This window comes from Clarias gariepinus, chromosome 5 (genome assembly GCF_024256425.1).
Source record: "Clarias gariepinus isolate MV-2021 ecotype Netherlands chromosome 5, CGAR_prim_01v2, whole genome shotgun sequence".
Taxonomy (NCBI): Eukaryota; Metazoa; Chordata; class Actinopteri; order Siluriformes; family Clariidae; genus Clarias; species Clarias gariepinus.
This window is the reverse complement of record NC_071104.1, coordinates 1,452,118-1,471,303: the sequence shown is the minus strand read 5'-3', so window position 1 is coordinate 1,471,303 and position 19,186 is coordinate 1,452,118. Positions and strand designations below refer to the sequence as shown.

General features: G+C 43.9%; 19 non-coding genes across 19 annotated transcripts; 9 read left to right on the top strand and 10 right to left on the bottom strand.

Annotated features, from left to right (window-relative positions):
• Positions 1-265: 265 nt before the first annotated feature.
• trnak-uuu (transfer RNA lysine (anticodon UUU)) lies at positions 266-338 on the top strand. Its single transcript has one exon. It is a non-coding gene; the product is annotated as a tRNA-Lys (tRNA).
• A 606-nt stretch (positions 339-944) lies between these two features.
• Positions 945-1,016, bottom strand: trnaw-cca (transfer RNA tryptophan (anticodon CCA)). Its single transcript has one exon. It is a non-coding gene; the product is annotated as a tRNA-Trp (tRNA).
• Positions 1,017-2,186: 1,170 nt separating this feature from the next.
• On the top strand, positions 2,187-2,259 carry trnak-uuu (transfer RNA lysine (anticodon UUU)). Its single transcript has one exon. It is a non-coding gene; the product is annotated as a tRNA-Lys (tRNA).
• A 606-nt stretch (positions 2,260-2,865) lies between these two features.
• trnaw-cca (transfer RNA tryptophan (anticodon CCA)) lies at positions 2,866-2,937 on the bottom strand. The gene has a single exon. It is a non-coding gene; the product is annotated as a tRNA-Trp (tRNA).
• A 1,173-nt stretch (positions 2,938-4,110) lies between these two features.
• On the top strand, positions 4,111-4,183 carry trnak-uuu (transfer RNA lysine (anticodon UUU)). Its single transcript has one exon. It is a non-coding gene; the product is annotated as a tRNA-Lys (tRNA).
• Positions 4,184-4,789: 606 nt separating this feature from the next.
• On the bottom strand, positions 4,790-4,861 carry trnaw-cca (transfer RNA tryptophan (anticodon CCA)). Its single transcript has one exon. It is a non-coding gene; the product is annotated as a tRNA-Trp (tRNA).
• Positions 4,862-6,031: 1,170 nt separating this feature from the next.
• Positions 6,032-6,104, top strand: trnak-uuu (transfer RNA lysine (anticodon UUU)). Its single transcript has one exon. It is a non-coding gene; the product is annotated as a tRNA-Lys (tRNA).
• A 606-nt stretch (positions 6,105-6,710) lies between these two features.
• Positions 6,711-6,782, bottom strand: trnaw-cca (transfer RNA tryptophan (anticodon CCA)). Its single transcript has one exon. It is a non-coding gene; the product is annotated as a tRNA-Trp (tRNA).
• A 1,170-nt stretch (positions 6,783-7,952) lies between these two features.
• trnak-uuu (transfer RNA lysine (anticodon UUU)) lies at positions 7,953-8,025 on the top strand. The gene has a single exon. It is a non-coding gene; the product is annotated as a tRNA-Lys (tRNA).
• A 606-nt stretch (positions 8,026-8,631) lies between these two features.
• Positions 8,632-8,703, bottom strand: trnaw-cca (transfer RNA tryptophan (anticodon CCA)). The gene has a single exon. It is a non-coding gene; the product is annotated as a tRNA-Trp (tRNA).
• A 1,849-nt stretch (positions 8,704-10,552) lies between these two features.
• Positions 10,553-10,624, bottom strand: trnaw-cca (transfer RNA tryptophan (anticodon CCA)). Its single transcript has one exon. It is a non-coding gene; the product is annotated as a tRNA-Trp (tRNA).
• Positions 10,625-11,794: 1,170 nt separating this feature from the next.
• trnak-uuu (transfer RNA lysine (anticodon UUU)) lies at positions 11,795-11,867 on the top strand. Its single transcript has one exon. It is a non-coding gene; the product is annotated as a tRNA-Lys (tRNA).
• A 606-nt stretch (positions 11,868-12,473) lies between these two features.
• Positions 12,474-12,545, bottom strand: trnaw-cca (transfer RNA tryptophan (anticodon CCA)). Its single transcript has one exon. It is a non-coding gene; the product is annotated as a tRNA-Trp (tRNA).
• Positions 12,546-13,718: 1,173 nt separating this feature from the next.
• On the top strand, positions 13,719-13,791 carry trnak-uuu (transfer RNA lysine (anticodon UUU)). Its single transcript has one exon. It is a non-coding gene; the product is annotated as a tRNA-Lys (tRNA).
• A 606-nt stretch (positions 13,792-14,397) lies between these two features.
• Positions 14,398-14,469, bottom strand: trnaw-cca (transfer RNA tryptophan (anticodon CCA)). The gene has a single exon. It is a non-coding gene; the product is annotated as a tRNA-Trp (tRNA).
• A 1,170-nt stretch (positions 14,470-15,639) lies between these two features.
• On the top strand, positions 15,640-15,712 carry trnak-uuu (transfer RNA lysine (anticodon UUU)). The gene has a single exon. It is a non-coding gene; the product is annotated as a tRNA-Lys (tRNA).
• A 606-nt stretch (positions 15,713-16,318) lies between these two features.
• trnaw-cca (transfer RNA tryptophan (anticodon CCA)) lies at positions 16,319-16,390 on the bottom strand. The gene has a single exon. It is a non-coding gene; the product is annotated as a tRNA-Trp (tRNA).
• Positions 16,391-17,560: 1,170 nt separating this feature from the next.
• trnak-uuu (transfer RNA lysine (anticodon UUU)) lies at positions 17,561-17,633 on the top strand. The gene has a single exon. It is a non-coding gene; the product is annotated as a tRNA-Lys (tRNA).
• Positions 17,634-18,239: 606 nt separating this feature from the next.
• Positions 18,240-18,311, bottom strand: trnaw-cca (transfer RNA tryptophan (anticodon CCA)). The gene has a single exon. It is a non-coding gene; the product is annotated as a tRNA-Trp (tRNA).
• Positions 18,312-19,186: the final 875 nt, after the last annotated feature.

Below are 19,186 nucleotides of genomic sequence, written 5' to 3'. Positions count from 1 at the left end.
GGATGTGATGGTCAGAATCCTCTTGTTAGGGAACGAAATGTTGAAAACATGGCAGTTAAACGAAAATCTTAATGGTTCGATTGATCTCGGCTTAAATACTGGGACATGTTATCAGCCAGTGTGAAGGTTTAAAATTCTGGTGGCCAACCTCACCACTTGAAAGGGTTCACAAGTGCTTTGTTTCTTCACATGTGTCAAACAATGGACGAGCGTTGGGAAAGGATGCCTCAAACTGCTTTTTGGGAGCGATGGCACCTTTTGCAGAGCCTGGATAGCTCAGTCGGTAGAGCATCAGACTTTTAATCTGAGGGTCCAGGGTTCAAGTCCCTGTTCAGGCGTTACCTTCTATTGGTGCTTAGGAAGAAGAGCGTTTGGCGCAAGTTGTTCAAAGCGATTAAGGGGCCCAGCTTGGATTAAGAAATTCTCAAGAGCAGAACGTTGGAAATTGCTGACTCCTTGCCAAGTATTTCCATAATTTACCAGTGGATACTTTCTCTTAGGAGATTGTCTTATGTTCAGGAAGGTCACCAGGAGATGGTATTGCCACAGGTCTTCTTATCTACAGATGAATAAAATACAAACCCCTCACCTTAGAAGGAAACTTGAAGCTTCAAACATTTCCATTTCTTACCTAGGATAAACTAGGATCCTGTCTGTCAGACCAGCTGAATCTTCTATTATGATGGCATCTAAAGACGCCTTATCAGGCCCTAACTTTTCTCAGCACGCACAGCCGGCCGACAATGGGGAAACATGTTATAGCAGGCTGAGGATGTCTGCCTAGTAATTAGGTCGGTGAGCTGTTACCTGAGCGCTGTCATCTTTTGTCAAGAGGTTGACACAAACATGCATGGTCATCCTAGGGATTGGATGTAATTTAAAATTCTGCCCACGAACCTTCTCGGAAAAGCCAGCAACACCAGCTGCCACACACAGACAGCTCATGACCTCGACGTGATTTGAACACGCAACCTTCTGATCTGGAGTCAGACGCGCTACCGTTGCGCCACGAGGTCCTACATGGCGAGCGGTGCATGTGGCAGCACATTTTCTCTCAAGGACAAGTCACGCGCGTCATCTATTGCTCCAGGCTTCTGGAATCTGGGATAGGGCTTTTTTTTGTGCAAAGGACAAAGCAAAAGCTGATTGCATAACCTGTCTGATTCCCCCGTCCATGGATATCAAGAGGGTTTTTCATGATCAAATAGCACTCCTCAGCTCAGTGTGTGAGTGTGAAGCTTGGACAACTTGGACCTGAGTCTTGTCTCATAGACTGGAAAGCATATGAGTATGGAGCAGTGTGGGACAATCTTTGGGATTATTTCACAACAGTCTTTGTGTCAGATGATGGGCATTCAGTGGCAAAGGTGGTATTAATCTCCATCTTCCGAGTTACATGGAGCCACGAATGCCCAAGATTGCACTACACACTGGACTTCAACGTATATAAAAATATCTACATGTATATATGAAAATACATCACTGAAAGCTCCCTTGTGCCCATTTTCTATGAAAGCATACAGTGATAAATTGCTGAAAGCCGATGCGGATGTCTTTGTCTGGTCCAGAGTGATCTATTTGATCAGGGAAGAATGCTGGAAAAGTGTGTGTGCAAAACTGTTGAAAATGTAATGAACAGTGTCGACTGCAAACCAATCTTGACCGAGTTGGTTGTATTTCTCAGTCGATAGCGCACTGGTCTTTTGATCTCAGGGTCCATGGCTTTAGTCCATGTTTGTAAATAAAGTAGACTTGAAAATGAGTCATGTGGTCTCCTTGTCTAGAAGGCCAACCTTCGTCGATAATGCTGATCTCTTTAAAGTTATTCACATACCATAGGCATATAAGACATTCACTTATCCTAGATAAGACTTTAGAGGCAGGGCTGTTCAGAAGAGTGATCCTGGTAACAACTTTCACTGGATGTGATGGTCAGAATCCTCTTGTTAGGGAACGAAATGTTGAAAACATGGCAGTTAAACAAAAATCTTAATGGTTCGATTGATCTCGGCTTAAATACTGGGACATGTTATCAGCCAGTGTGAAGGTTTAAAATTCTGGTGGCCAACCTCACCACTTGAAAGGGTTCACAAGTGCTTTGTTTCTTCACATGTGTCTAACAATGGACGAGCGTTGGGAAAGGATGCCTCAAACTGCTTTTTGGGAGCGATGGCACCTTTTTCAGAGCCTGGATAGCTCAGTCGGTAGAGCATCAGACTTTTAATCTGAGGGTCCAGGGTTCAAGTCCCTGTTCAGGCGTTACCTTCTATTGGTGCTTAGGAAGAAGAGCGTTTGGCGCAAGTTGTTCAAAGCGATTAAAAATCCCAGCTTGGATTAAGAAATTCTCAAGAGCAGAACGTTGGAAATTGCTGACTCCTTGCCAAGTATTTCCATAATTTACCAGTGGATACTTTCTCTTAGGAGATTGTCTTATGTTCAGGAAGGTCACCAGGAGATGGTATTGCCACAGGTCTTCTTATCTACAGATGAATAAAATACAAACCCCTCACCTTAGAAGGAAACTTGAAGCTTCAAACATTTCCATTTCTTACCTCGGATAAACTAGGATCCTGTCTGTCAGACCAGCTGAATCTTCTATTATGATGGCATCTAAAGACGCCTTATCAGGCCCTAACGTTTCTCAACACGCACAGCCGGCCGAGAATGGGGAAACATGTTATAGCAGGCTGAGGATGTCTGCCTAGTAATTAGGTCGGTGAGCTGTTACCTGAGCGCTGTCATCTTTTGTCAAGAGGTTGACACAAACATGCATGGTCATCCTAGGGATTGGATGTAATTTAAAATTCTGCCCACGAACCTTCTCGGAAAAGTCAGCAACACCAGCTGCCACACACAGACAGCTCATGACCTCGACGTGATTTGAACACGCAACCTTCTGATCTGGAGTCAGACGCGCTACCGTTGCGCCACGAGGTCCTACATGGCTAGCGGTGCATGTGGCAGCACATTTTCTCTCAAGGACAAGTCACGCGCGTCATCTATTGCTCCAGGCTTTTGGAATCTGGGATAGGGCTTTTTTTGTGCAAAGGACAAAGCAAAAGCTGATTGCATAACCTGTCTGATTCCCCCGTCCATGGATATCAAGAGGGTTTTTCATGATCAAATAGCACTCCTCAGCTCAGTGTGTGAGTGTGAAGCTTTGACAACTTGAACCTGAGTCTTGTCTCATAGACTGGAAAGCATATGAGTATGGAGCAGTGTGGGACAATCTTTGGGATTATTTCACAACAGTCTTTGTGTCAGATGATGGGCATTCAGTGGCAAAGGTGGTATTAATCTCCATCTTCCGAGTTACACGGAGCCACGGATGCCCAAGATTGCACTACACACTGGACTTCAACGTATATAAATATATCTATATGTATATATGAAAATACATCACTGAAAGCTCCCTTGTGCCCGTTTTCTATGAAAGCATACAGTGATAAATTGCTGAAAGCCGATGCGGATGTCTTTGTCTGGTTCAGAGTGGACGATCCATTTGATCAGGGAAGTATGCTGGAAAAGTGTGTGTGCAAAACTGTTAAAAATGTAATGAACAGTGTCGACTGCAAACCAATCTTGACGGAGTTGGTTGTATTTCTCAGTCGATAGCGCACTGGTCTTTTGATCTCAGGGTCCATGGCTTTAGTCCATGTTTGTAAATAAAGTAGACTTGAAAATGAGTCATGTGGTCTCCTTGTCTAGAAGGCCAACCTTCGTCGATAATGCTGATCTCTTTAAAGTTATTCACATACCATAGGCATATAAGACATTCACTTATCCTAGATAAGACTTTAGAGGCAGGGCTGTTCAGAAGAGTGATCCTGGTAACAACTTTCACTGGATGTGATGGTCAGAATCCTCTTGTTAGGGAACAAAATGTTGAAAACATGGCAGTTAAACAGAAATCTTAACGGTTCGATTGATCTCGGCTTAAATACTGGGACATGTTATCAGCCAGTGTGAAGGTTTAAAATTCTGGTGGCCAACCTCACCACTTGAAAGGGTTCACAAGTGCTTTGTTTCTTCACATGTGTCAAACAATGGACGAGCGTTGGGAAAGGATGCCTCAAACTGCTTTTTGGGAGCGATGGCACCTTTTGCAGAGCCTGGATAGCTCAGTTGGTAGAGCATCAGACTTTTAATCTGAGGGTCCAGGGTTCAAGTCCCTGTTCAGGCGTTACCTTCTATTGGTGCTTAGGAAGAAGAGCGTTTGGCGCAAGTTGTTCAAAGCGATTAAGAGGCCCAGCTTGGATTAAGAAATTCTCAAGAGCAGAACGTTGGAAATTGCTGACTCCTTGCCAAGTATTTCCATAATTTACCAGTGGATACTTTCTCTTAGGAGATTGTCTTATGTTCAGGAAGGTCACCAGGAGATGGTATTGCCACAGGTCTTCTTATCTACAGATGAATAAAATACAAACCCCTCACCTTAGAAGGAAACTTGAAGCTTCAAACATTTCCATTTCTTACCTAGGATAAACTAGGATCCTGTCTGTCAGACCAGCTGAATCTTCTATTATGATGGCATCTAAAGACGCCTTATCAGGCCCTAACTTTTCTCAGCACGCACAGCCGGCCGACAATGGGGAAACATGTTATAGCAGGCTGAGGATGTCTGCCTAGTAATTAGGTCGGTGAGCTGTTACCTGAGCGCTGTCATCTTTTGTCAAGAGGTTGACACAAACATGCATGGTCATCCTAGGGATTGGATGTAATTTAAAATTCTGCCCACGAACCTTCTCGGAAAAGCCAGCAACACCAGCCGCCACACACAGACAGCTCATGACCTCGACGTGATTTGAACACGCAACCTTCTGATCTGGAGTCAGACGCGCTACCGTTGCGCCACGAGGTCCTACATGGCGAGTGGTGCATGTGGCAGCACATTTTCTCTCAAGGACAAGTCACGCGCGTCATCTATTGCTCCAGGCTTCTGGAATCTGGGATAGGGCTTTTTTTTGTGCAAAGGACAAAGCAAAAGCTGATTGCATAACCTGTCTGATTCCCCCGTCCATGGATATCAAGAGGGTTTTTCATGATCAAATAGCACTCCTCAGCTCAGTGTGTGAGTGTGAAGCTTGGACAACTTGGACCTGAGTCTTGTCTCATAGACTGGAAAGCATATGAGTATGGAGCAGTGTGGGACAATCTTTGGGATTATTTCACAACAGTCTTTGTGTCAGATGATGGGCATTCAGTGGCAAAGGTGGTATTAATCTCCATCTTCCGAGTTACATGGAGCCACGAATGCCCAAGATTGCACTACACACTGGACTTCAACGTATATAAAAATATCTATATGTATATATGAAAATACATCACTGAAAGCTCCCTTGTGCCCATTTTCTATGAAAGCATACAGTGATAAATTGCTGAAAGCCGATGCGGATGTCTTTGTCTGGTCCAGAGTGATCTATTTGATCAGGGAAGAATGCTGGAAAAGTGTGTGTGCAAAACTGTTGAAAATGTAATGAACAGTGTCGACTGCAAACCAATCTTGACCGAGTTGGTTGTATTTCTCAGTCGATAGCGCACTGGTCTTTTGATCTCAGGGTCCATGGCTTTAGTCCATGTTTGTAAATAAAGTAGACTTGAAAATGAGTCATGTGGTCTCCTTGTCTAGAAGGCCAACCTTCGTCGATAATGCTGATCTCTTTAAAGTTATTCACATACCATAGGCATATAAGACATTCACTTATCCTAGATAAGACTTTAGAGGCAGGGCTGTTCAGAAGAGTGATCCTGGTAACAACTTTCACTGGATGTGATGGTCAGAATCCTCTTGTTAGGGAACGAAATGTTGAAAACATGGTAGTTAAACAAAAATCTTAATGGTTCGATTGATCTCGGCTTAAATACTGGAACATGTTATCAGCCAGTGTGAAGGTTTAAAATTCTGGTGGCCAACCTCACCACTTGAAAGGGTTCACAAGTGCTTTGTTTCTTCACATGTGTCAAACAATGGACGAGCGTTGGGAAAGGATGCCTCAAACTGCTTTTTGGGAGCGATAACACCTTTTGCAGAGCCTGGATAGCTCAGTCGGTAGAGCATCAGACTTTTAATCTGAGGGTCCAGGGTTCAAGTCCCTGTTCAGGCGTTACCTTCTATTGGTGCTTAGGAAGAAGAGCGTTTGGCGCAAGTTGTTCAAAGCGATTAAGAGGCCCAGCTTAGATTAAGAAATTCTCAAGAGCAGAACTTTGGAAATTGCTGACTCCTTGCCAAGTATTTCCATAATTTACCAGTGGATACTTTCTCTTAGGAGATTGTTTTATGTTCAGGAAGGTCACCAGGAGATGGTATTGCCACAGGTCTTCTTATCTACAGATGAATAAAATACAAACCCCTCACCTTAGAAGGAAACTTGAAGCTTCAAACATTTCCATTTCTTACCTAGGATAAACTAGGATCCTGTCTGTCAGACCAGCTGAATCTTCTATTATGATGGCATCTAAAGACGCCTTATCAGGCCCTAACTTTTCTCAGCACGCACAGCCGGCCGAGAATGGGGAAACATGTTATAGCAGGCTGAGGATGTCTGCCTAGTAATTAGGTCGGTGAGCTGTTACCTGAGCGCTGTCATCTTTTGTCAAGAGGTTGACACAAACATGCATGGTCATCCTAGGGATTGGATGTAATTAAAAATTCTGCCCACGAACCTTCTCGGAAAAGCCAGCAACACCAGCCGCCACACACAGACAGCTCATGACCTCGACGTGATTTGAACACGCAACCTTCTGATCTGGAGTCAGACGCGCTACCGTTGCGCCACGAGGTCCTACATGGCGAGCGGTGCATGTGGCAGCACATTTTCTCTCAAGGACAAGTCACGCGCGTCATCTATTGCTCCAGGCTTCTGGAATCTGGGATAGGGCTTTTTTTTGTGCAAAGGACAAAGCAAAAGCTGATTGCATAACCTGTCTGATTCCCCCGTCCATGGATATCAAGAGGGTTTTTCATGATCAAATAGCACTCCTCAGCTCAGTGTGTGAGTGTGAAGCTTGGACAACTTGGACCTGAGTCTTGTCTCATAGACTGGAAAGCATATGAGTATGGAGCAGTGTGGGACAATCTTTGGGATTATTTCACAACAGTCTTTGTGTCAGATGATGGGCATTCAGTGGCAAAGGTGGTATTAATCTCCATCTTCCGAGTTACACGGAGCCACGAATGCCCAAGATTGCACTACACACTGGACTTCAACGTATATAAAAATATCTATATGTATATATGAAAATACATCACTGAAAGCTCCCTTGTGCCCATTTTCTATGAAAGCATACAGTGATAAATTGCTGAAAGCCGCTGCGGATGTCTTTGTCTGGTCCAGAGTGATCTATTTGATCAGGGAAGAATGCTGGAAAAGTGTGTGTGCAAAACTGTTGAAAATGTAATGAACAGTGTCGACTGCAAACCAATCTTGACCGAGTTGGTTGTATTTCTCAGTCGATAGCGCACTGGTCTTTTGATCTCAGGGTCCATGGCTTTAGTCCATGTTTGTAAATAAAGTAGACTTGAAAATGAGTCATGTGGTCTCCTTGTCTAGAAGGCCAACCTTCGTCGATAATGCTGATCTCTTTAAAGTTATTCACATACCATAGGCATATAAGACATTCACTTATCCTAGATAAGACTTTAGAGGCAGGGCTGTTCAGAAGAGTGATCCTGGTAACAACTTTCACTGGATGTGATGGTCAGAATCCTCTTGTTAGGGAACGAAATGTTGAAAACATGGTAGTTAAACAAAAATCTTAATGGTTCGATTGATCTCGGCTTAAATACTGGAACATGTTATCAGCCAGTGTGAAGGTTTAAAATTCTGGTGGCCAACCTCACCACTTGAAAGGGTTCACAAGTGCTTTGTTTCTTCACATGTGTCAAACAATGGACGAGCGTTGGGAAAGGATGCCTCAAACTGCTTTTTGGGAGCGATAACACCTTTTGCAGAGCCTGGATAGCTCAGTCGGTAGAGCATCAGACTTTTACTCTGAGGGTCCAGGGTTCAAGTCCCTGTTCAGGCGTTACCTTCTATTGGTGCTTAGGAAGAAGAGCGTTTGGCGCAAGTTGTTCAAAGCGATTAAGAGGCCCAGCTTAGATTAAGAAATTCTCAAGAGCAGAACTTTGGAAATTGCTGACTCCTTGCCAAGTATTTCCATAATTTACCAGTGGATACTTTCTCTTAGGAGATTGTTTTATGTTCAGGAAGGTCACCAGGAGATGGTATTGCCACAGGTCTTCTTATCTACAGATGAATAAAATACAAACCCCTCACCTTAGAAGGAAACTTGAAGCTTCAAACATTTCCATTTCTTACCTAGGATAAACTAGGATCCTGTCTGTCAGACCAGCTGAATCTTCTATTATGATGGCATCTAAAGACGCCTTATCAGGCCCTAACTTTTCTCAGCACGCACAGCCGGCCGAGAATGGGGAAACATGTTATAGCAGGCTGAGGATGTCTGCCTAGTAATTAGGTCGGTGAGCTGTTACCTGAGCGCTGTCATCTTTTGTCAAGAGGTTGACACAAACATGCATGGTCATCCTAGGGATTGGATGTAATTTAAAATTCTGCCCACGAACCTTCTCGGAAAAGCCAGCAACACCAGCCGCCACACACAGACAGCTCATGACCTCGACGTGATTTGAACACGCAACCTTCTGATCTGGAGTCAGACGCGCTACCGTTGCGCCACGAGGTCCTACATGGCGAGCGGTGCATGTGGCAGCACATTTTCTCTCAAGGACAAGTCACGCGCGTCATCTATTGCTCCAGGCTTCTGGAATCTGGGATAGGGCTTTTTTTTGTGCAAAGGACAAAGCAAAAGCTGATTGCATAACCTGTCTGATTCCCCCGTCCATGGATATCAAGAGGGTTTTTCATGATCAAATAGCACTCCTCAGCTCAGTGTGTGAGTGTGAAGCTTGGACAACTTGGACCTGAGTCTTGTCTCATAGACTGGAAAGCATATGAGTATGGAGCAGTGTGGGACAATCTTTGGGATTATTTCACAACAGTCTTTGTGTCAGATGATGGGCATTCAGTGGCAAAGGTGGTATTAATCTCCATCTTCCGAGTTACACGGAGCCACGAATGCCCAAGATTGCACTACACACTGGACTTCAACGTATATAAAAATATCTATATGTATATATGAAAATACATCACTGAAAGCTCCCTTGTGCCCATTTTCTATGAAAGCATACAGTGATAAATTGCTGAAAGCCGCTGCGGATGTCTTTGTCTGGTCCAGAGTGATCTATTTGATCAGGGAAGAATGCTGGAAAAGTGTGTGTGCAAAACTGTTGAAAATGTAATGAACAGTGTCGACTGCAAACCAATCTTGACCGAGTTGGTTGTATTTCTCAGTCGATAGCGCACTGGTCTTTTGATCTCAGGGTCCATGGCTTTAGTCCATGTTTGTAAATAAAGTAGACTTGAAAATGAGTCATGTGGTCTCCTTGTCTAGAAGGCCAACCTTCGTCGATAATGCTGATCTCTTTAAAGTTATTCACATACCATAGGCATATAAGACATTCACTTATCCTAGATAAGACTTTAGAGGCAGGGCTGTTCAGAAGAGTGATCCTGGTAACAACTTTCACTGGATGTGATGGTCAGAATCCTCTTGTTAGGGAACGAAATGTTGAAAACATGGTAGTTAAACAAAAATCTTAATGGTTCGATTGATCTCGGCTTAAATACTGGAACATGTTATCAGCCAGTGTGAAGGTTTAAAATTCTGGTGGCCAACCTCACCACTTGAAAGGGTTCACAAGTGCTTTGTTTCTTCACATGTGTCAAACAATGGACGAGCGTTGGGAAAGGATGCCTCAAACTGCTTTTTGGGAGCGATAACACCTTTTGCAGAGCCTGGATAGCTCAGTCGGTAGAGCATCAGACTTTAAATCTGAGGGTCCAGGGTTCAAGTCCCTGTTCAGGCGTTACCTTCTATTGGTGCTTAGGAAGAAGAGCGTTTGGCGCAAGTTGTTCAAAGCGATTAAGAGGCCCAGCTTAGATTAAGAAATTCTCAAGAGCAGAACTTTGGAAATTGCTGACTCCTTGCCAAGTATTTCCATAATTTACCAGTGGATACTTTCTCTTAGGAGATTGTTTTATGTTCAGGAAGGTCACCAGGAGATGGTATTGCCACAGGTCTTCTTATCTACAGATGAATAAAATACAAACCCCTCACCTTAGAAGGAAACTTGAAGCTTCAAACATTTCCATTTCTTACCTAGGATAAACTAGGATCCTGTCTGTCAGACCAGCTGAATCTTCTATTATGATGGCATCTAAAGACGCCTTATCAGGCCCTAACTTTTCTCAGCACGCACAGCCGGCCGAGAATGGGGAAACATGTTATAGCAGGCTGAGGATGTCTGCCTAGTAATTAGGTCGGTGAGCTGTTACCTGAGCGCTGTCATCTTTTGTCAAGAGGTTGACACAAACATGCATGGTCATCCTAGGGATTGGATGTAATTTAAAATTCTGCCCACGAACCTTCTCGGAAAAGCCAGCAACACCAGCCGCCACACACAGACAGCTCATGACCTCGACGTGATTTGAACACGCAACCTTCTGATCTGGAGTCAGACGCGCTACCGTTGCGCCACGAGGTCCTACATGGCGAGCGGTGCATGTGGCAGCACATTTTCTCTCAAGGACAAGTAACGCGCGTCATCTATTGCTCCAGGCTTCTGGAATCTGGGATAGGGCTTTTTTTTGTGCAAAGGACAAAGCAAAAGCTGATTGCATAACCTGTCTGATTCCCCCGTCCATGGATATCAAGAGGGTTTTTCATGATCAAATAGCACTCCTCAGCTCAGTGTGTGAGTGTGAAGCTTGGACAACTTGGACCTGAGTCTTGTCTCATAGACTGGAAAGCATATGAGTATGGAGCAGTGTGGGACAATCTTTGGGATTATTTCACAACAGTCTTTGTGTCAGATGATGGGCATTCAGTGGCAAAGGTGGTATTAATCTCCATCTTCCGAGTTACATGGAGCCACGAATGCCCAAGATTGCACTACACACTGGACTTCAACGTATATAAATATATCTATATGTATATATGAAAATACATCACTGAAAGCTCCCTTGTGCCCATTTTCTATGAAAGCATACAGTGATAAATTGCTGAAAGCCGATGCGGATGTCTTTGTCTGGTCCAGAGTGATCTATTTGATCAGGGAAGAATGCTGGAAAAGTGTGTGTGCAAAACTGTTGAAAATGTAATGAACAGTGTCGACTGCAAACCAATCTTGACCGAGTTGGTTGTATTTCTCAGTCGATAGCGCACTGGTCTTTTGATCTCAGGGTCCATGGCTTTAGTCCATGTTTGTAAATAAAGTAGACTTGAAAATGAGTCATGTGGTCTCCTTGTCTAGAAGGCCAACCTTCGTCGATAATGCTGATCTCTTTAAAGTTATTCACATACCATAGGCATATAAGACATTCACTTATCCTAGATAAGACTTTAGAGGCAGGGCTGTTCAGAAGAGTGATCCTGGTAACAACTTTCACTGGATGTGATGGTCAGAATCCTCTTGTTAGGGAACGAAATGTTGAAAACATGGCAGTTAAACAAAAATCTTAACGGTTCGATTGATCTCGGCTTAAATACTGGGACATGTTATCAGCCAGTGTGAAGGTTTAAAATTCTGGTGGCCAACCTCACCACTTGAAAGGGTTCACAAGTGCTTTGTTTCTTCACATGTGTCAAACAATGGACGAGCGTTGGGAAAGGATGCCTCAAACTGCTTTTTGGGAGCGATGGCACCTTTTTCAGAGCCTGGATAGCTCAGTCGGTAGAGCATCAGACTTTTAATCTGAGGGTCCAGGGTTCAAGTCCCTGTTCAGGCGTTACCTTCTATTGGTGCTTAGGAAAAAGAGCGTTTGGCGCAAGTTGTTCAAAGCGATTAAGAGGCCCAGCTTGGATTAAGAAATTCTCAAGAGCAGAAAGTTGGAAATTGCTGACTCCTTGCCAAGTATTTCCATAATTTACCAGTGGATACTTTCTCTTAGGAGATTGTCTTATGTTCAGGAAGGTCACCAGGAGATGGTATTGCCACAGGTCTTCTTATCTACAGATGAATAAAATACAAACCCCTCACCTTAGAAGGAAACTTGAAGCTTCAAACATTTCCATTTCTTACCTAGGATAAACTAGGATCCTGTCTGTCAGACCAGCTGAACCTTCTATTATGATGGCATCTAAAGACGCCTTATCAGGCCCTAACGTTTCTCAACACGCACAGCCGGCCGAGAATGGGGAAACATGTTATAGCAGGCTGAGGATGTCTGCCTAGTAATTAGGTCGGTGAGCTGTTACCTGAGCGCTGTCATCTTTTGTCAAGAGGTTGACACAAACATGCATGGTCATCCTAGGGATTGGATGTAATTTAAAATTCTGCCCACGAACCTTCTCGGAAAAGCCAGCAACACCAGCCGCCACACACAGACAGCTCATGACCTCGACGTGATTTGAACACGCAACCTTCTGATCTGGAGTCAGACGCGCTACCATTGCGCCACGAGGTCCTACATGGCTAGCAGTGCATGTGGCAGCACATTTTCTCTCAAGGACAAGTCACGCGCGTCATCTATTGCTCCAGGCTTCTGGAATCTGGGATAGGGCTTTTTTTGTGCAAAGGACAAAGCAAAAGCTGATTGCATAACCTGTCTGATTCCCCCGTCCATGGATATCAAGAGGGTTTTTCATGATCAAATAGCACTCCTCAGCTCAGTGTGTGAGTGTGAGGCTTTGACAACTTGAACCTGAGTCTTGTCTCATAGACTGGAAAGCATATGAGTATGGAGCAGTGTGGGACAATCTTTGGGATTATTTCACAACAGTCTTTGTGTCAGATGATGGGCATTCAGTGGCAAAGGTGGTATTAATCTCCATCTTCCGAGTTACACGGAGCCACGAATGCCCAAGATTGCACTACACACTGGACTTCAACGTATATAAATATATCTATATGTATATATGAAAATACATCACTGAAAGCTCCCTTGTGCCCTTATTCTATGAAAGCATACAGTGATAAATTGCTGAAAGCCGATGCGGATGTCTTTGTCTGGTCCAGAGTGGACGATCCATTTGATCAGGGAAGTATGCTGGAAAAGTGTGTGTGCAAAACTGTTGAAAATGTAATGAACAGTGTCGACTGCAAACCAATCTTGACCGAGTTGGTTGTATTTCTCAGTCGATAGCGCACTGGTCTTTTGATCTCAGGGTCCATGGCTTTAGTCCATGTTTGTAAATAAAGTAGACTTGAAAATGAGTCATGTGGTCTCCTTGTCTAGAAGGCCAACCTTCGTCGATAATGCTGATCTCTTTAAAGTTATTCACATACCATAGGCATATAAGACATTCACTTATCCTAGATAAGACTTTAGAGGCAGGGCTGTTCAGAAGAGTGATCCTGGTAAGAACTTTCACTGGATGTGATGGTCAGAATCCTCTTGTTAGGGAACAAAATGTTGAAAACATGGCAGTTAAACGAAAATCTTAATGGTTCGATTGATCTCGGCTTAAATACTGGGACATGTTATCAGCCAGTGTGAAGGTTTAAAATTCTCGTGGCCAACCTCACCACTTGAAAGGGTTCACAAGTGCTTTGTTTCTTCACATGTGTCAAACAATGGACGAGCGTTGGGAAAGGATGCCTCAAACTGCTTTTTGGGAGCGATGGCACCTTTTGCAGAGCCTGGATAGCTCAGTCGGTAGAGCATCAGACTTTTAATCTGAGGGTCCAGGGTTCAAGTCCCTGTTCAGGCGTTACCTTCTATTGGTGCTTAGGAAGAAGAGCGTTTGGCGCAAGTTGTTCAAAGCGATTAAGAGGCCCAGCTTGGATTAAGAAATTCTCAAGAGCAGAACGTTGGAAATTGCTGACTCCTTGCCAAGTATTTCCATAATTTACCAGTGGATACTTTCTCTTAGGAGATTGTCTTATGTTCAGGAAGGTCACCAGGAGATGGTATTGCCACAGGTCTTCTTATCTACAGATGAATAAAATACAAACCCCTCACCTTAGAAGGAAACTTGAAGCTTCAAACATTTCCATTTCTTACCTAGGATAAACTAGGATCCTGTCTGTCAGACCAGCTGAATCTTCTATTATGATGGCATCTAAAGACGCCTTATCAGGCCCTAACTTTTCTCAGCACGCACAGCCGGCCGACAATGGGGAAACATGTTATAGCAGGGTGAGGATGTCTGCCTAGTAATTAGGTCGGTGAGCTGTTACCTGAGCGCTGTCATCTTTTGTCAAGAGGTTGACACAAACATGCATGGTCATCCTAGGGATTGGATGTAATTTAAAATTCTGCCCACGAACCTTCTCGGAAAAGCCAGCAACACCAGCCGCCACACACAGACAGCTCATGACCTCGACGTGATTTGAACACGCAACCTTCTGATCTGGAGTCAGACGCGCTACCGTTGCGCCACGAGGTCCTACATGGCGAGCGGTGCATGTGGCAGCACATTTTCTCTCAAGGACAAGTCACGCGCGTCATCTATTGCTCCAGGCTTCTGGAATCTGGGATAGGGCTTTTTTTTGTGCAAAGGACAAAGCAAAAGCTGATTGCATAACCTGTCTGATTCCCCCGTCCATGGAGATCAAGAGGGTTTTTCATGATCAAATAGCACTCCTCAGCTCAGTGTGTGAGTGTGAAGCTTGGACAACTTGGACCTGAGTCTTGTCTCATAGACTGGAAAGCATATGAGTATGGAGCAGTGTGGGACAATCTTTGGGATTATTTCACAACAGTCTTTGTGTCAGATGATGGGCATTCAGTGGCAAAGGTGGTATTAATCTCCATCTTCCGAGTTACATGGAGCCACGAATGCCCAAGATTGCACTACACACTGGACTTCAACGTATATAAAAATATCTATATGTATATATGAAAATACATCACTGAAAGCTCCCTTGTGCCCATTTTCTATGAAAGCATACAGTGATAAATTGCTGAAAGCCGATGCGGATGTCTTTGTCTGGTCCAGAGTGATCTATTTGATCAGGGAAGAATGCTGGAAAAGTGTGTGTGCAAAACTGTTTAAAATGTAATGAACAGTGTCGACTGCAAACCAATCTTGACCGAGTTGGTTGTATTTCTCAGTCGATAGCGCACTGGTCTTTTGATCTCAGGGTCCATGGCTTTAGTCCATGTTTGTAAATAAAGTAGACTTGAAAATGAGTCATGTGGTCTCCTTGTCTAGAAGGCCAACCTTCGTCGATAATGCTGATCTCTTTAAAGTTATTCACATACCATAGGCATATAAGACATTCACTTATCCTAGATAAGACTTTAGAGGCAGGGCTGTTCAGAAGAGTGATCCTGGTAACAACTTTCACTGGATGTGATGGTCAGAATCCTCTTGTTAGGGAACGAAATGTTGAAAACATGGCAGTTAAACAAAAATCTTAATGGTTCGATTGATCTCGGCTTAAATACTGGGACATGTTATCAGCCAGTGTGAAGGTTTAAAATTCTGGTGGCCAACCTCACCACTTGAAAGGGTTCACAAGTGCTTTGTTTCTTCACATGTGTCTAACAATGGACGAGCGTTGGGAAAGGATGCCTCAAACTGCTTTTTGGGAGCGATGGCACCTTTTTCAGAGCCTGGATAGCTCAGTCGGTAGAGCATCAGACTTTTAATCTGAGGGTCCAGGGTTCAAGTCCCTGTTCAGGTGTTACCTTCTATTGGTGCTTAGGAAGAAGAGCGTTTGGCGCAAGTTGTTCAAAGCGATTAAAAATCCCAGCTTGGATTAAGAAATTCTCAAGAGCAGAACGTTGGAAATTGCTGACTCCTTGCCAAGTATTTCCATAATTTACCAGTGGATACTTTCTCTTAGGAGATTGTCTTATGTTCAGGAAGGTCACCAGGAGATGGTATTGCCACAGGTCTTCTTATCTACAGATGAATAAAATACAAACCCCTCACCTTAGAAGGAAACTTGAAGCTTCAAACATTTCCATTTCTTACCTAGGATAAACTAGGATCCTGTCTGTCAGACCAGCTGAATCTTCTATTATGATGGCATCTAAAGACACCTTATCAGGCCCTAACTTTTCTCAGCACGCACAGCCGGCCGAGAATGGGGAAACATGTTATAGCAGGCTGAGGATGTCTGCCTAGTAATTAGGTCGGTGAGCTGTTACCTGAGCGCTGTCATCTTTTGTCAAGAGGTTGACACAAACATGCATGGTCATCCTAGGGATTGGATGTAATTTAAAATTCTGCCCACGAACCTTCTCGGAAAAGCCAGCAACACCAGCCGCCACACACAGACAGCTCATGACCTCGACGTGATTTGAACACGCAACCTTCTGATCTGGAGTCAGACGCGCTACCGTTGCGCCACGAGGTCCTACATGGCGAGCGGTGCATGTGGCAGCACATTTTCTCTCAAGGACAAGTCACGCGCGTCATCTATTGCTCCAGGCTTCTGGAATCTGGGATAGGGCTTTTTTTTGTGCAAAGGACAAAGCAAAAGCTGATTGCATAACCTGTCTGATTCCCCCGTCCATGGAGATCAAGAGGGTTTTTCATGATCAAATAGCACTCCTCAGCTCAGTGTGTGAGTGTGAAGCTTGGACAACTTGGACCTGAGTCTTGTCTCATAGACTGGAAAGCATATGAGTATGGAGCAGTGTGGGACAATCTTTGGGATTATTTCACAACAGTCTTTGTGTCAGATGATGGGCATTCAGTGGCAAAGGTGGTATTAATCTCCATCTTCCGAGTTACATGGAGCCACGAATGCCCAAGATTGCACTACACACTGGACTTCAACGTATATAAAAATATCTATATGTATATATGAAAATACATCACTGAAAGCTCCCTTGTGCCCATTTTCTATGAAAGCATACAGTGATAAATTGCTGAAAGCCGATGCGGATGTCTTTGTCTGGTCCAGAGTGATCTATTTGATCAGGGAAGAATGCTGGAAAAGTGTGTGTGCAAAACTGTTTAAAATGTAATGAACAGTGTCGACTGCAAACCAATCTTGACCGAGTTGGTTGTATTTCTCAGTCGATAGCGCACTGGTCTTTTGATCTCAGGGTCCATGGCTTTAGTCCATGTTTGTAAATAAAGTAGACTTGAAAATGAGTCATGTGGTCTCCTTGTCTAGAAGGCCAACCTTCGTCGATAATGCTGATCTCTTTAAAGTTATTCACATACCATAGGCATATAAGACATTCACTTATCCTAGATAAGACTTTAGAGGCAGGGCTGTTCAGAAGAGTGATCCTGGTAACAACTTTCACTGGATGTGATGGTCAGAATCCTCTTGTTAGGGAACGAAATGTTGAAAACATGGCAGTTAAACAAAAATCTTAATGGTTCGATTGATCTCGGCTTAAATACTGGGACATGTTATCAGCCAGTGTGAAGGTTTAAAATTCTGGTGGCCAACCTCACCACTTGAAAGGGTTCACAAGTGCTTTGTTTCTTCACATGTGTCTAACAATGGACGAGCGTTGGGAAAGGATGCCTCAAACTGCTTTTTGGGAGCGATGGCACCTTTTTCAGAGCCTGGATAGCTCAGTCGGTAGAGCATCAGACTTTTAATCTGAGGGTCCAGGGTTCAAGTCCCTGTTCAGGTGTTACCTTCTATTGGTGCTTAGGAAGAAGAGCGTTTGGCGCAAGTTGTTCAAAGCGATTAAAAATCCCAGCTTGGATTAAGAAATTCTCAAGAGCAGAACGTTGGAAATTGCTGACTCCTTGCCAAGTATTTCCATAATTTACCAGTGGATACTTTCTCTTAGGAGATTGTCTTATGTTCAGGAAGGTCACCAGGAGATGGTATTGCCACAGGTCTTCTTATCTACAGATGAATAAAATACAAACCCCTCACCTTAGAAGGAAACTTGAAGCTTCAAACATTTCCATTTCTTACCTAGGATAAACTAGGATCCTGTCTGTCAGACCATCTGAATCTTCTATTATGATGGCATCTAAAGACGCCTTATCAGGCCCTAACGTTTCTCAACACGCACAGCCGGCCGAGAATGGGGAAACATGTTATAGCAGGCTGAGGATGTCTGCCTAGTAATTAGGTCGGTGAGCTGTTACCTGAGTGCTGTCATCTTTTGTCAAGAGGTTGACACAAACATGCATGGTCATCCTAGGGATTGGATGTAATTTAAAATTCTGCCCACGAACCTTCTCGGAAAAGCCAGCAACACCAGCTGCCACACACAGACAGCTCATGACCTCGACGTGATTTGAACACGCAACCTTCTGATCTGGAGTCAGACGCGCTACCGTTGCGCCACGAGGTCCTACATGGCTAGCGGTGCATGTGGCAGCACATTTTCTCTCAAGGACAAGTCACGCGCGTCATCTATTGCTCCAGGCTTCTGGAATCTGGGATAGGGCTTTTTTTGTGCAAAGGACAAAGCAAAAGCTGATTGCATAACCTGTCTGATTCCCCCGTCCATGGATATCAAGAGGGTTTTTCATGATCAAATAGCACTCCTCAGCTCAGTGTGTGAGTGTGAAGCTTTGACAACTTGAACCTGAGTCTTGTCTCATAGACTGGAAAGCATATGAGTATGGAGCAGTGTGGGACAATCTTTGGGATTATTTCACAACAGTCTTTGTGTCAGATGATGGGCATTCAGTGGCAAAGGTGGTATTAATCTCCATCTTCCGAGTTACACGGAGCCACGGATGCCCAAGATTGCACTACACACTGGACTTCAACGTATATAAATATATCTATATGTATATATGAAAATACATCACTGAAAGCTCCCTTGTGCCCGTTTTCTATGAAAGCATACAGTGATAAATTGCTGAAAGCCGATGCGGATGTCTTTGTCTGGTTCAGAGTGGACGATCCATTTGATCAGGGAAGTATGCTGGAAAAGTGTGTGTGCAAAACTGTTAAAAATGTAATGAACAGTGTCGACTGCAAACCAATCTTGACGGAGTTGGTTGTATTTCTCAGTCGATAGCGCACTGGTCTTTTGATCTCAGGGTCCATGGCTTTAGTCCATGTTTGTAAATAAAGTAGACTTGAAAATGAGTCATGTGGTCTCCTTGTCTAGAAGGCCAACCTTCGTCGATAATGCTGATCTCTTTAAAGTTATTCACATACCATAGGCATATAAGACATTCACTTATCCTAGATAAGACTTTAGAGGCAGGGCTG